Here is a 15,906-nt window from a genome sequence, read left to right as displayed (position 1 = left end):
GGAAGGAGCCTGTCCAGGGAACCAGGCTTTCCTGCTGACCTGCCAGTGCCACCAGCAACACAAACCCTTTTCCTGGTGAGCTGGCTTCCAGAGATCTGCTCTCTGCCAAGCCATTTGCTGTGGCCACATGCTGCCACTGGAGTTTAATTACACCCTTCATCACACAAAAGCAGTTAATTCATGCTATAAATCATATCCCGACATGCAAAATTCTGGTGTCTCATTTTGTTCGTCTGAAATTGTTTAATGGAACTGACTTTGAGGTGAGGAACTCTTTTATGTTGTTGATGTTTAGAGAAAGATTAATAGATTATTTGTTACTGGTTTAATAAATGCACTCCACAAACTACAATGAACTGTCTCCTGTTCATTTCACTGCTTCTAATAGGCTCAGGGCACAGGTTCCACTTCCAGTCTGAAGTGCCAAGCTTATGTTTATTGAAATATAATTACTTTAATGTAATTGTTTTGGATTATTACATCTCCATTAAGTAGGACATAGTTAAAATAAATAAAAACATTCCTTGATCAGAGCTGATTTTCTAACCAGTTATGGAAATGACCACAGGAAAAAAACAACAACAAACTCCATACTTCAAATGCTGTTGCTTTCCTGATGTTAATTAATCACAGTCTTTGTACTCCCATTGGGGCTGTACTTAAAAATTATTATTTCACCTATAGTTTCTGTGCTACTCCACAAACTTCAAAATATACAAACTAAGCAATTTTAGGGGCATGAGTTTAGGGTCTGCCCGTTGTTCAAAAGGCTTTAACAGCGAAGACTGAATGAAGTGAAGGTCTTTTTTTTTTTTGTGATACCAAAGTCTGGATTCAAACCAAAATCAGAAATCTCAAGTTCATGAAGAGTTCTTAGCAAGGAAAGTTTAAGTATTTCAGCACATTGGGGGTTTCCAAAAGCCCAAACAGTTTCCAAATATGCATTTTGCAGTTTTCTTCTACCTTTAATAATGTACATGCAGAGGCCAAGTCTTTAATGGATGGCAGGAAGAGGGAAGAAAAGATAATCAACTAGACTAGAGTTTGAACTATTTAAAAATTGGCTTGCAGTTTGAGCTCATTTCTAATTTCCAGGATATTTGTCAAATATTCAGATGCTTTACATAAATTCCACCTTCCAATTAAGCTATATTTGAAGGCTTGGTTGAATTTTCACTTGCACAAAACCTGAGGAGTAAGGCTCCCAAGCCAGCCTGTCTTACTCTGTAACAAATCCATATCACTGAGACTTCAGTGCTCTCGGTTTCTCTGGGTAGAGACATCCATCCAAAGAGAAGGGGGATCTTCCTTTAAAATTTTTTTCTTAATTTTACTAAATTCGCTCTTCTCTGCCCCCAAAGCTACAGAAGCAAATCGATTTTTCTTGTTCCATAGCCTATTTGGAACAAGCTCTCCTAGAATCACATCTGTGTTTATGGCATTTTAGATACTGGGTGGTTTCTTCACATAGTAGAGACAATAAGTATTGTGCCAGAAAATTAGATTTGCCAGCCTCACACATTCAGGAAGGGTATCAGGGAGCAGTGTGATATGACTTTCCCTCTTCCACAAGGACATCCAGGAAAGGTCACAATTCCAGTCTAGCTTTCTTTTCCCAGGTCCTCTGCTCACTCTGAAGATGGCATTAGGTAGCAATGCTGTGAAGCTGGGGTGTGTGAAGCAATGTAAATTGTTGTGATTTCAAGGCTGGCGGTGCTCCTGATTTAACCACAGATCTCCCAGTATTCAATTTCTTAATTAAAACTCCAAGTCCTGGATTTACTTTTGCTTGCAGACCTCATGGATATGGAGAAGAGCTTTGAACACTGATCTGATAGAGCCACCTAAAAGTATAAAGGTGTAATAATTTTTAAAAGCAAGTAAAAAGAAACCCGTGTTTATTTTTATTGAATCTCATGGTCATTAAGTGAATTCCATGAGTTTTCAAGACCTGATTCGTGTGTTTTGAACTTAAGGGCGTAGCCAGAGAACCACTATGAATTAGGTCTCCCAGGTTGTGCAGTCCATGAGCTGTGTAGCAAACTCCGCTGCACAGTCTCTGTGTACAGCTGGGAAGCCAAGGGTGACTCAGTGCTACTTAAGACTGAGCCACGACAGTTTTCCAGAGACCAGAAAAGGAAAGGCAGCAGAGGGGGAGCCAGTGCTTAAATCAAGTTGGAAGGGGAGTGTCTTTAGTCAAGGCAGGCTGCTCCCAGCATGGGAGAGAGAGGTGGGCTCAGTGACCTGGCCTGGGCCTGCCACACTGTTTAGTGCTCATATTTTCAGAAAGCTGTTCAAAGCTTTTAAGGAAGATTTAGTGCACTGCCAGAATGGAATTTTTAGTGTCATTACCGCTCCAATCATTCACACCCTCTTATTTTCCTTTTCTCCCTGAAGGGAGGTGGGGGAGGCTGGCAGGTGCAGGCAGCAGTGGGAAGGAGCCCCCATGGCCAGTGGGCCAATGGAGTCACCCCTCACAGGGAGCATCAAAAAGGGGTTCATGTGCTCAGGAAAGACCTGTTGGCTTCCTCCTGGCTACAGTGCAAGGGCTGTGGTAAGGCCATGGAGGGAGGCAGGAGGTGACATGGAGTGAAACAGACCTGGGATCCAGACAATCATAGTTGGCTTTGGTAATATGGCCAGTGAGCACTCAGTAAAAGGCTTTTACTTACAGATTAATGTTATGACGTGCCTTGGGGAGGCAAAGAGTTACTTTTCAGACAAGCATTGTCCCACCCCAAACCCCTTGTGAAGGGCGGCCCAGGAGTTCTGATTGGGTTTGAGTCCCTGTGGGGTTTCTCCCTTGCTGTGTTTGTAGTGGTCCCTGACCCTGAACTCCACCCTCAAGAGTTCTGTCCCTCAAAAACCCCTGCTCAGCCTCTGTTTGGGGCTCTCTGTTCTGGATCTGAGTTTGTTCCCATGCTGAATAAATGGTTTAATGAATGGAAGCCCATCTCGTTGGTGTTCCATGCTGGTCCCAAGAACCCTGCGGCTTCTCTGGATGAGATCCTGAGGTTGTGGACTACAACAGATTAAAACCCCACAGTGCTATATTCCTATCTGCCCCTTCTACCTAGGTGTGCATAAAACCACCAGTTACTAAACAGGCTGTAAAGCTCTGGGCTCAGCTGGAGCTTTCTGTATGCCTTCTGTATGTCATCAGTGATACCTGGAGCAGCCTCAAACTTGCACACGTGATTTGTGATGTACATGGGTAGCTGCACTTCCCAGATGTCAAACACAGTAACTGCAGCACCCTCAGTGCTTGCTGGGAAGGTACATAGCTCTTCACTGACTGCCTGTCCAATCCAATCAAAATTAATGTTTTGGAGAAAGAAGACGCTTTGGTCATTTTGGCTTCCGAGCCATTGGCACCTGAGTGGCAAGTGGGATGGTGAGGACTGCTCTGAAGAGCTGCAGCTGCTGAACAGCAAAACTAGACAAATTTGGTGGAAATTCCACTTAGGATAAAAAAGACAAAAACTGTGATCTCAGACAAATTCCTCGTTTAGCTGCAAGGCTGGGTGACTTTTGGAGGGGAATACATGGAAACACTGGCTGAAGTAAGGCTTGGAACAGTGTTCCCTTCTTTTTCTAAAGAGGGGATCAGCAACAAACCTGAGGAGCTGAAACAGCAGATTTTTTTCAATGTCAATGTAACTAAAACATAACATGATGAAATGCAGGGAAACTTCTAGAGGACTTAGATGAAAAATAAAATTTCAGACTTGTGGGAATATGACAACTGATTATCAGGCTTCAGTGCAGCAGAAAGAAGTTCCTTCTAAACAAGGGTAAAACCATTACAGGTAGCTATCATTTTCCACCAACTATTGATACAAGAAAAATCAGAATGAACCCCAAATCAAAGGATAAAGCTGTTCAAAGGAAAAGGAGCGGTCTATATCCTTACATGGGCTGCCCAAAATTTCCAGAGGGAGACAAGAAACACCATTTAGGCAATCCAAATAACCTATGCATTTGCTTACTTGCAGAAAACAGAAGAAAAAAAGAAAAAGATGCCAGCTAATCATCATGACTTTTTTTTTCAACTCCAGCAGCTTTAATTCAATTCTCTGTAATTAAAATTTCAGAAGGGGGGAAACTGAGGTTGAAATCTGCTTAGAGGTTTACGTTGCCATTTGGTGATGTTGCAGGCAACCATTTCAACAGCAGCGGTGGGGTACTTGAAAGTGGTTATATTTATTTTTTCAGTCAGAGGGACTTTCAAGAGTTTTGGTTTCTCAGCTGTGGAGTGAGTGATTTCCCACTGTCTGGGACTGAGTACTCAGCAAATGCTCTGCTATACAAACCACAACTCTCCCCACCAGCTCCTGGAGGACCGATGGTCAGTGGATGCTGTGCAGGGAACCCAGGAGAAGTGCTGAAGAGCAGGCTTTACAGACCTTTTAGTGGGGCAGTGGCCCTCTGACATGGGAGGCCATCTTAATAAAGGAAATCTATCCAGATTAGAGTACACTGGAAGTTAAAGAAATGGTTTATCCCCTTTATGCACCTCATAGATTGCCTTCTAAATTATTTCTTCTATCTGTCCTAAGTGCAGCAATGACTATTTTTTCCAAAGAAGCTGTAAAATCATACACTTCATAAAGACCTATATCACTCTTGAATGGGGATGGTAAAATCTTCGCCAAGGTACATACAAATAGCCTAGCACCTTTTCTGACATCCATTATCCACACTGACCAGGCAGGGTAACCCCTCCAGAGGCAGGCCAAGAATAACATAAGGAGGTTATTAAATATTATTCATTACCTTCAGTGGAACAAAATAGAAGCCTAATTCACAGTCTTGGTTCCAAGAAAACATTTGATAGGATCCCAAGGGATTGTTTTGTTCCTTACTTTAGAAGTTTTTTAGTTTTGGCTTGGAGTTTATATCATGGATAAAAATGTTTTTTCTGAAAACCATGCCTTGGTGATAACAACTTGAAATCTCTCCCAACATACTTCTTGATTTAAGAGGAATGAGGCAAGAATGTCTCCTCTCCTCCCACTATGTGTGCCATCTTAGCCATGCTCACCAGGTCATAGGTGAATAACTGGGAGGCAGCAAGGCCAAAAGTTGTTGTGTCATGTTGTCTTGGAAAACAAACTCAGTCCTTCCCAAAGCATTACCCATGTCACAGCTAGGACTTAAATCCAATCTACTGTAAGTCAGAGGCCGTTCCTTTTGTCCCAGCCAGTGAATTCTTAGGTGACATGAATTTGAAATATTTTAGTGTAAAGAGTTCAGTAGAACTACATCATAGTTTTTAAGAAAATGTACCTACTTTGTTAAAAAAAAAATCACTGAATACCGACATCTGGCAAAAACTTTCTAACAACATTTAGCCTTATATCCTCCTCAAACCCAAAGCATATTTTTTAGCCCCTGATCTTTCACTCATTCAAAATCACAGATAAAAACATGAAACATGAAGCAAGGCAGAGAATTTCTGTGGAAAGCCAACCATAAAAACGAAGTATGTTAAAAAAAAGAAGAAATAGCTAGGCCATTTCGTCTGCCCTGCCCTCCAAGTAGTTTTTTGCACTTTCCATTACCAGTGTTTTCTTCTGCTAAAAGAAAATGCCCTGCTCACTCATGAAACTTGGGACAAACAACTGGGGGACTTATGAAGACCTTTATTCTGCAAATGCCCATTGAGAGGAGCAGCTCACATGAGTGAAGTACTTTAGAGCTATGACAGCCATGACTGCACCTTACACCTGGAGGTCATAGCTCCAGCTGCATGCTAAATTGATTCTTGGCTTATATATTCCTTTTAAACAAACCAAAAAACGTCAAAGCAGAAAGCCAGTCATATCCCGGGGTGCACCAAAAGCAACATAGTCAGAAGGGCGAGGGAGGGGACTCTGCCCCTCTGCTCTGCACTGGTGAGACCCTGCCTGTAGTACTGCGTCCAGCTCTGGGGTCCACAGGACAGGAAAGACCTGTTGGAGCAAGTCTGAAGGAGGACATCAAGATGATTTAGGGATGGAACACCTTTCTTAGGAGGAAAAGCTGAGAGAATTGGGATTGTTTAGCTCAGAGAAGAGAGGTCTTTGAGGTGACTGAAGCAAACCCACAAGAAAGGTGGAGAGAGGTTTTTACAAGGGTATGAAGTGACAAGGGGGAATGGCTTCAAACTCAAAGAAAATAGGCTGAGATTAGACATTAGGAAGAAATTCTTGCCAAGAATTGCCAACAAGGGTGGTGGGGCACTGGAACAGGTTGTCTAGTGAAGTTGTTTGCAACCCTGGCAGTGTTCGAGGCCACGTTGGATGAGGCTCTGAGCAACCTGGTCTAGTGAAAGATGTCCTTGACATTGGCAGGGGAGTTGGAACTAGATGGTGTTTAAGGTACCTTCCAATCCAAAGCATTCTGCAATTCTGTTTTAAGAGCTAAGGGAGCCAATCAGCTGACACTGAAAGAAAATAGAGGCTATTCTCAGACGGCATTTTTCATCTCAGGAATACTTTTGTTGCCTTATGTCTTGAGGACTTTTGTGGCATTACTTTTGAGGCAAACCCACAGGGTTATGGGAATGGCTTGAAGGCAGAAAAGACAAAAACTCTCCTGGAGACTGTGCTCTAACTGTAAGGCTAGCTCATTCCCAGCTGAGCATCTGTTTCCATTACTGGAAACAGGTACTAAACTGGCTCTTGAAGACACCAGAGTCATCTTATGCTGCTTCTTAATCAGTTTATATAATTTATGCCAATTCCAAATGTGGGTGAGGTACATGATCCAGCACAAGACTTAAGGCCTGAGTGGTCATGATTGAGGCAACATTTCATTACCTTTTAACTTGATTTTGATGCAAAATTATCTATGCATGAAATTATTGATATAATTGATTCTTTCTCAGGTTCACTAGTTAACGTATGTTGACATATTCCAACAGTGACAGCATAAATGTACACATAGAAAGATTTCAGAAAATGAAGAGACAGCAGCACTATCCTCTTAGCTCTTGGCTTGGTAATTAATACGGCTGGATGTAACATTTCCAGATAGTACAACATGGTTTAGTCTCAAAAGCCTGTTAAACAACGAATAGTTGAAACTGGTGCAGAATTTAGAAAATTAATTTTAACTGACTAAGTATTAGGCACCGGACTTTATTAATTGTTTTTAAGCTTTCAGATATAAAAGCAAGCAAATTCTGTTCTATTGAAAGTAATAGTTAACTACTCAAGAGTTTTTTTAACTACCAAAATCAATATAACCACAAAGGGGTTATCCAGCCAGATTCTAAGAGACAAATTACCTTGATTTGTAACTGCTAAATCCAGCAAACCTGAGGAGTTATCTGTAATTCCACTGATGGAATGACTTTAATAAGAAAAACCTTGTATAAAATTACGGTTCTGCTGCACTGAGATCTGAAGAAGCCACCCTTGAGCACGCTACAGATACCTCAACCCTACAGAAGTGTATTGGCAGAGGCAGCAGCCCAGATGACCCACATCTTAGCAAGACAAGAAGCAGAAAATGAATCTGTACATGTGTTGGGGGATGGATATATCATTGGCTTGAACAAAGTGTCAAAGACCAAATATTTACCTCACCAGTCAGATGAAGGGAAGGAGCAATTTCTCTTTGGAGACCTTGTCTGAAGTGATCTGTTTAGTGACTTGGTGTAGACAGCAGGCAGACCCATTCCAAAGAGTGTTAGAGAGGATAATGGAAAAAGGCAAATTTTAAAGAGGGAGAAAAACAGTAAGCATTTTTATTAAAGAACAGAATGTAAAAATGTTGAGAAGTGAGTGGGTTGGAGGATAGCCCGGGAATCACAGTAACTCAGATGTCTCATTCCAGTGTGCGTGTTAGCAGAAGATATTTAGGAGCTGAAGTCTCCCCCAGCCAATCAGCCTGCAATTTATGGTATATTTAGGCACTCCACAGTGATGAGGAGTCTTGGGCAGGCATTCTCAGAGAGTTACTGCCTTCTCTGCAGCCCTTACATCACCATCCAAGCTCTGCAGTCATCATCTAGAAATTTATACATCACAGCTAACTACTGTTTCAGTGGAGCAAACACTACTATTTCTTACCAAGAAGACAGCTTGTGATGAAATGCAGCTTTTAAGTGTCTTGTGAGATCCTGCATATATGATAATGCACTGCTGGCAGCTTGTCAAAGACAGAGCTGCAAAAGCAATCGTGTTGTTTTGAGGAAGAGACAACGATTAAAGTTTGGTTTCTGTGGCTTCATGAAGAACTGTCAGGGAGAACAAAAATTATGAGGCCAAGCACATAGTTGATATTAAATTACCAACACTTCATTTACTCATCCTCAAAACAACCACTAGAGATCTCTTACTTACTGAAATAGTTAAAAATAAAACCTCTAAGAACATTTAATGCTGGCCACAGGCATTTCACGGAAGTCGGTGTTTCCCAGCTCCCCGTAAGCCTCTAGGGCTTCCCTCCTACACCTTGACATGCTTCAGTTAGAAACAGCTGAAGGCATTAAGCTTTTAAACAATTTTCTATTTATGTGAATCTTTTTTTGGTCTGCAATTTTCCACTGGCAGTAGCAATGATGGGAGTCAGAGTAGGCAGGGCCCCAGGCAATTTAAGCATCTGTCTCTGCTGAGAGCACATCTGCCCAGGACAATGCTGGAAAGACCAGTGGCTCACAAAGCACCATCTGCCTCCCCTTCTCTTCTCATGGCTGCTGTCTCTGCAGGCAGAGGGCCAGCCCTGGGGGGAAATGGGCCTCAGGACTTGAGGCATCAGTCCTGTGGAACAGGTGAATCCTCTGGATATATTTGCTCTGCCTGCAAAACTAGCACACTTTGTAGGGTTTCTGTTCTTTGAATGTTTTTTCCAGGGCTGGTGTAGTCATTCTCTTGTACAACATGAGAGACTATGCCATATGCACCCTTCTGCACGGGCTGACAACTAGGTGTGAAGGCAGGCAATGGTCCACATGTTCTTCTCAATATCTTTGAATCAGACTGAACAATTGCAAACACAACTGTACTCTGTGACTAACACTCTTAATTATGTAATATTTTTTGTGATACTGACTGGGCACTATCTAAGTACACAGAAGACCAAAGCTGGCTTTTAACACAGACAATTTTCAATCAGTTTGTCTGCTTTACTATATTAAATAATGTTGTTGACCTTGCTGGTTTAGTTTGGACACAGAAGTAAACTGATTTGAAGATTTCTGCAAATATTTAATGGGTTACCCCCACCTTAGCTTATGCCCAAACCTTTTCCTTAATCTCTAAAGCACGTAAGGGTGAGCTCCCGCTGTCCAAAGAGTGTGAAAAGGCATGGATACTCTAGTTTTCTGCATAGCTGTATCACCTTGTCATCCTTGAAGACTACAGAGCGCCTCTCCAGCAGATGTGGCAGCTTGCCTTCTTCCATGTGCTCAGACTAGGCGGAAGGTAGATCCAAAACAGCTGAGAAATTGCTGAATCCAGATGCTTTGCTTGGCCTGACCATCCCCTGTTCGTGACCTTGCTCTGAAACTCCCCAAACCACCTGACATGATCGATCTGTTTCTGGCTGAGCAGACTGGGAAAAAACAGATAGAAAAGGAGGAATGTGGGGAAAAGCCATAGAAGAAGAAGGATGGAGGTCATGAACAGAATCAAAATGTGGGAGAGGAGAAAAAGTCAGAGGGAAATAGGAAGAAAAAGTATTAATATTGTACAATATTCAACAAGAAGGAAAATTATGTGGAGGGAAAACAGACATTGGAAAATACCCAAGAAAGGAGAAGGAGGTGAGGACTTGGCAGGGGAGATAAGCAACATCAACAAAAGCAGTAGATTTCTTATTTTATCTTCCAAAAAACTGCTGCCAAAATAAGATAATACTCAACTATAATCACCATTATTAATACATGTATGTGGACAATGTGAAGGTGAAGAGGAGGTTATCAAACAACTTAGCTCTGGCAGGATGCCAGGCACCAGGGAAACTCACAGGAGGATGATGCAGCAGTTTTCCTGAAGGGAATTGAAACTGTCTGGGATAACCTGGGTAGAAAGTCTGGAACAAAGTCCTGTTGCTTCTGCTCACCTGTGGAAGAGAAAAGGCTGAGCAGGTCATCAGAACAGCCTTCTGCCTTTTCCAGTCTCATGCCAGGTTGGGTTGAGGATGCCACAGACTCTTTTCACAACATATTTTGGGTCAGAGAAACTCAGTTTCTTTTGTAGGCTGCATTGCAATATCGGTGGCAATTCACCAGTGCTTTTGCAGCTGAATCATCATTTGCAGTTCCAATGGGTTCAGCTTTGCAGCAGCAGGATATTGTTGCTATTCCTACCTGGTATCCTGGGCAGCCTTAAGCATGTGAGTTTCCCTGTCTGTTCCTCAGTTTCCCCATCCATAAATCAGGTAGTGGTACACACTGATTCACTAATGCGTTTTGGGATTTGCAAGAGAAAAGCACCAAATAAAAGCTGGATGTGACTTAAATTACCCTTCCCCACCATGTACAGAGAATTAATTTTCTTCTTCATTTTCAAGCCTTTCATGTGTTCCACAGTGCTTTCTGTTCTGCTTAGTACCTTGATCACATAAATAAATTTATCTTCACTCCTGATTTACTACTTCATAAAATTTTAGCTGTTTCATAGTTTAGTTCTAAAGTAAAAGAGTGAAGAGTATGAAGTAGAAGAGTAATGTCATGAAAGACCCCAGAAAAATAAAAACCTTTTCCTCCCAATCCAGATATAATATGCTAAATCCCTTCACCCAGCTTTGGAAATAGGTATAGAGTTTCATTGTTCATTAGGGAGTATAGTGAAGTCAGAGGCCCTCCACAATACACATTCTATATCCCACATCCAGTTATCTGTATGAATAGTGGAAAACATCATGACCTGGGCATAACTTGTTTAATTCTCAAATTTGAGTGTATATTTTCCTACAGATTATATTGCCCTAGAATTTTGAAGGTATTAGCTTTGCCAGGAAGCCTTTTTTTAAAACCTATCTTAAAATATCCTCTCCACTATGCACAAGCACCTATGAAAACATCATTTCCTTCAGGCTTCTAGACACTATCAGATATCTAAAATATCCCACCTGCTTTCCCCTTGTATTTGTAAGCATTCGTGAAATTATTTACCTGAATTTACCTAGTACAAGCAATGACAGCTTTCCAGTTATATTCACTTATAAAAATAGGAGTGTAGCTCAGCCCAATAGCTGCTACATTCAGTAGGATTTTCCCTGGCTAGCCATTCCTAGGAGCCTATTAGGCTCCTCTTACACTGTAAAGGAGGAAATGACAGATGTCTATCAACCAAATGAAGATCAGTCCTGAAAGGGGGAGATGGAACTAAACAAGTCAAAGAATAAAATTTGATAATATGTTTGTAATTAAAATGTTGAGTGACTTTCAGATATCAAAGAAGGTAAAAAAACCAATTATTTATATTTGGCATGATTTTCAAAGTTGTCATTGGACTCACAGGTTCTCATTGAAGTCAGTGTAAACTGTGGGTACACAGCACCTTTGAAAACCTTGCCAAAATTGCCTTTAGACTGTAAGCTCCTCAGGGCAGAGACCTGTTACTCATTTGGCAAATTGTGTTGCAAAGCTCCTTTGCCCAAACAGGCTGCTTGTGTAATAATAATAATAATAATAATAGATAGCAGATTTGTGTTGGAATTCAGAAATATCTGATGTGGTTCTATAGCCTTCTTATTAACACAGTATTTCAAAGCATTAAATAAAAGCTCATTTTATAGGCAAATCACCAAGGAAGTAGGACCAAAGGAAGCTGGCTGAGAACAATTTAGAATCAGAGAGGTGTTTGCTTGGTCAAACATGGAATTTCCCTTCCACCACACATTTGAGTTTCACATTATTGGACTCATAGGCTGTCATTTGGGAGTCCTATTCAACAGGTAGGTCATGAAATATGCATCTGCCTGTGGTTGGTTTAGAATAGATTCATGTAAGTACATACATCAGTGCACACCCTCAGCCCTGAGGGTGTTGCTACACTCCTCAAATTCATGTGCAATCCCTGCCTGTGACAGAGACAGCTATGAATGAGGGTTGATTTGCTACGCCTGGGAAGTGCCAGAGCATTAGGTTTCAAATTCAAAGGATATCAGCAGAACAGCTATTATTCTCTGCTTTTCAGAAATCTTGCTTGTTTCAGTAACTAAGCCTAACCCAGCTGTAACTCAGTACAGTATTTTGCAGTTTAATTTACAAAGTAAATTAATTACACACCTTCTCAATAGATGTATGAAAAGCCAGCAGTGACAGAAGCATCACTCTCACCCCAGTAGTTTCAGGGAAGGTGCAAGAAGTCCACACCTTCTCAAAACCATTGGCTGATTCTCTAAGCCCAGCTTTCCTCCAGCTGTTCCTCAGCTGCAGAGTGTGGATAATGATACCCAGTTTCTGAAAGGGCTTGGAGGTAGATGGAGAAGAGCACTGCCCAAGAAAAGTGTGTGGTACTATCAGAGGAACATTTACAGCACTGCTGGGTTGGCACCACCGTGGCTCCAGGTGCTGGCTGTGTCAGCAGCCAGCATTGCAAAACCCCTTTCATAGTAATATTTATCCAGAAGATAATTATGAGGAAAAGGAAAGAAAGCTGACCAGTCCTAATAAATACCAGCCCTTTCAGGAATGAATTTGAAAGCTAGCTTTCTATGTATCAGATGATAGGAATCATAAAGTTAAGCATGCACTTACTTTAATGAACCTGGTCAAAAGTGCTGTCTGGAATGTTTATTTATTCTTTCATTTTTACTTGAGTAGACAAAGTAAATCTACCTTTGGTTTTCATAAAATCTTTCTTACTACATTTTATTTAGTTTAAGTTGGCATCTATTTGATTCAACATGGAAAGCCCAGCCAAATCCAATTAGTGTCGTTGAAACTCACGGAGTTCATTTTTTCTCTTTTTTACCCTCACTTTAACAACCCAGAAAAAGGGTTCCAGAAGCCAAAATTTGAAACCGTTCCCATTTCTCACCTGCACAAGGGATGAGATGAAAGGGAGTAAATAATAATAATAATAATAATAATAATAATAATAATAATAATAATAATGATTTTGTCACAAGTACAAGACGAGGGTGTACGGGGCTTTGAGCAATCTGTTCTAGCAGAAGATGTCCTTACCCACGGCAGAGGGGCTGGAGCTAGATGGACTTTAAGGTCCCTTCAAATTCAAATCAGTCTATGATTCTATGAGAAGTGAGAACACCCCTGCCTGTGTAGCCCATTTCTGGCTGGCTGGCTGGTTGGTTTTCTCCTCTCGCTACAATACTGCATTTATTTCTGTTAAAACTCCTGAGCAGCCCATCTCAAACCCCAGTGGACTCAGATACACGTGGCAAGCCATGGTGCTGCAGCTTTTACCCACAGACCTGGGTGTGCCGCCCACAAGCAGGGAACCTGGGGCAGCACCTGTTCCTTCTGCCTCCTCCCCTCCATCCCTCTGCCACTGGAAAGCTCCACACGGAGCCTGGGCTGGCGAAGGACAGCAGAGTGTGGTCTGGCAGCCACAGGGAAGCGTGAGGTCCCCGTCTCAGCTCCTCCACCCTGGCAGGTCCCCAGGCCTCCCTGGGTCACCGGCTGCCCCCACAGGCACAGCTTCTGCCTTGGGGGATGAGGCGGCTTCTCCGTCAGCTCCCAGCTGAGGTGGCTCGCCCCGCTTCCCAAAAGGGTGTAGCAGGTGGCAGGGAAACAAGTTAATTTTGCTCACAAAAGCTTCGGTGGCTCATTACAGAAATGGAGCCTTCAAAAATATTGCTAAAATATGAATGTTTTGCAGGGGTTGCCACAGAAACTTGTAGAGCATATAATCCAAAATAGGATGTCTAGACAAACTCCTACTGTCTGACCTTTTATGTATTTCCTAATCCAGCCAATCTTGCCAAGCAAATTGGTGACTAAGCAGCAATTCCCTTTACATGGTGTCGTAAAGGCCTGACAAGGCCCAGGTCACGGTTATAAATTTCAGTCTGGCTACTTCAGCAATTCTCGGCTTCCTTTACCAGCACGGCTCCCGTGTGGTTTCTGGGCTATGATGTGTGCTCTGGATCATCGTGAAGTAATTTTGGGGCTGTAAAATCCAAAAGCCACAGCTCCGCTGCGAAACAGAGAGCACTTTCATCCCGCAGGACCCCAGAGTTTACATAAAATTGTAAAACAGGGAGGCTGGAGAGAGTCTCGGGCGAGAGCAGAATGAAAGACAGCAGCACCAGACCCTGCAGCAGCTGACTTCTTCTGGAGGCCTGGGGCTAGCTACACCCCTTTCCCCAGAACCCCAGGTGCTGATGCCTGGAGCCAGCAGCACCAGCATGTCATGGAGGTCCTTCTGCTCCAGCTTCCCATTTTCTCCTCCTTGAACAAGCCCTTTTGTTTTCCTTTGTTTACCAGAAGTAGCCCTACACAAAAAGGCCTCCATCTTCCCATCACTTCAGAAAATAAACAACGTGCCCTTCAGTGACGCATCATGTATCAGCATGGTCAGGTTCCAAAAGAATCCAAAAAATGGCAATAAAAACAAGGAAAGAGGCGGGGGCATTGACTCAGTACTCAGTAGCCCTTAAAAAGCTGTGTGGTATGTTGGTGTAACTCAGAATACTCTGGGATTCAGTAGGAGTTTCTGTGATAGAGATGTAAGCAGCTCCCTCTCTATATGTATGTGTGCACACACGTGTGCACACGTGCATGTGTACGCATACAGATCATAGAACCACAGAAAGTCTTGGGTTGGAAGGGACCTTAAAGACCATCTTGTTCCAGCCCCTCTGCCATGGGCAAGGACACATTCCACTAGACATTCTCAGAGCCCTGTCCAACCTGCCTTGAACATTTCCAGGGATGAGACACCATCCTGGGCAACATGTTCCAGTGCCTCACCACCCTGTGAGAAAATAATTTCTTCCAAAGATTTCATCTACATCTCTCATTTTTTAGTTAAAACCATTCCCCCCTTGTTTTGTCAACATTTGCCCTTGTAAAAATTATTTTCCCCCTCCTTTTTGGAGGCCCCCATTAGGTACTGAAAGGTGCTATATGGTCTCCCCAGAACCTTCTCTTTTCTAGGCTGAATGACCTCAAATCTCTCAGCTTGTCCTCATAGGAGAGGTGCTCCTTCCCTCTGATCAGTCTCTGTGTTCCTACTCTGGAGCTGCTCTAAGAGGTCCACATCATCCATGTTCTGAGGACCCCAGATGTGGTGATGCACAAGCTTGTAAAGGTGAGTAGATATTGACAACAAAAATAATCTGAAGCAGAACCTTTTATTTTTTTCAGATTTTGTTCTACATTGCCCATTTGTCTCTTCACACAGAGCAAGATTTGGGGCTGTGCTTAGGCTGAAGGTAGGAAGGCTGCCGTGGGCAGTGGTCTGAGACTGAAAATATTGATGTTTCTGAGTTAAGCTGTCCCAGGTACATGTTCTGGTGAGCTTAAGGGGGTCTTGCACACACCTCAGGGACAGGGTGGCACAACACATATGTTACTGAGCTGAAAGCAAGTCTGAGAGAAAAGAGAGCTATTGTTAGAAGAAAAGAGTTAGTAAGAAAAAAAAAGTGAAATTAATTTCAATTTAATCAGCACATTAATAGTATCATGTACTGTGCAGTATTATGTAGTGGTAATTACACACTATCTGTATTAAACAGTGGTAAGAATTAGCAGCTTAGTATCTGGCCTCTCCATATAGCTTGTTATAGAGAGGTGTTGGATTTTATATATATTTTCTGTGAGCTTTAATTTTCCATGTGGTGTTTGATCAGGAAATGGAAAACCCTTCAGGTGGAGTGCCAGGAGAAACCCTCCTGAGGAGGATGTGTTCTGCAATGTGTGTGGAGAAGATTGCAGGGGTAAACATTTAATCTTCTGAACTGTTCGCTTATGCACAATATCTTGTTTCTACCACAGAG

At 42.3% G+C, this 15,906-nt stretch overlaps 1 long non-coding RNA gene across 1 annotated transcript in view; it reads left to right on the top strand.

Moving 5' to 3' along the window:
- Nucleotides 1-15,345, top strand: part of LOC147655750 (uncharacterized) — a 33,758-nt gene extending 18,413 nt beyond the window's left edge. Inside the window, exon 3 of the long non-coding RNA XR_015274204.1 lies at nucleotides 15,275-15,345. This is a non-coding gene — a long non-coding RNA (uncharacterized LOC147655750). The remainder of the gene's footprint in view (nucleotides 1-15,274) is intronic.
- The last annotated feature ends 561 nt before the right edge of the window (nucleotides 15,346-15,906 follow it).

This window comes from Cyanistes caeruleus, chromosome 1, assembly GCF_971803275.1.
Source record: "Cyanistes caeruleus chromosome 1, bCyaCae1.hap1.1, whole genome shotgun sequence".
NCBI lineage: Eukaryota > Metazoa > Chordata > Aves > Passeriformes > Paridae > Cyanistes > Cyanistes caeruleus.
Note: the sequence above shows the minus strand (reverse complement) of the source record. Positions and strands in the feature narration are given on the sequence as shown.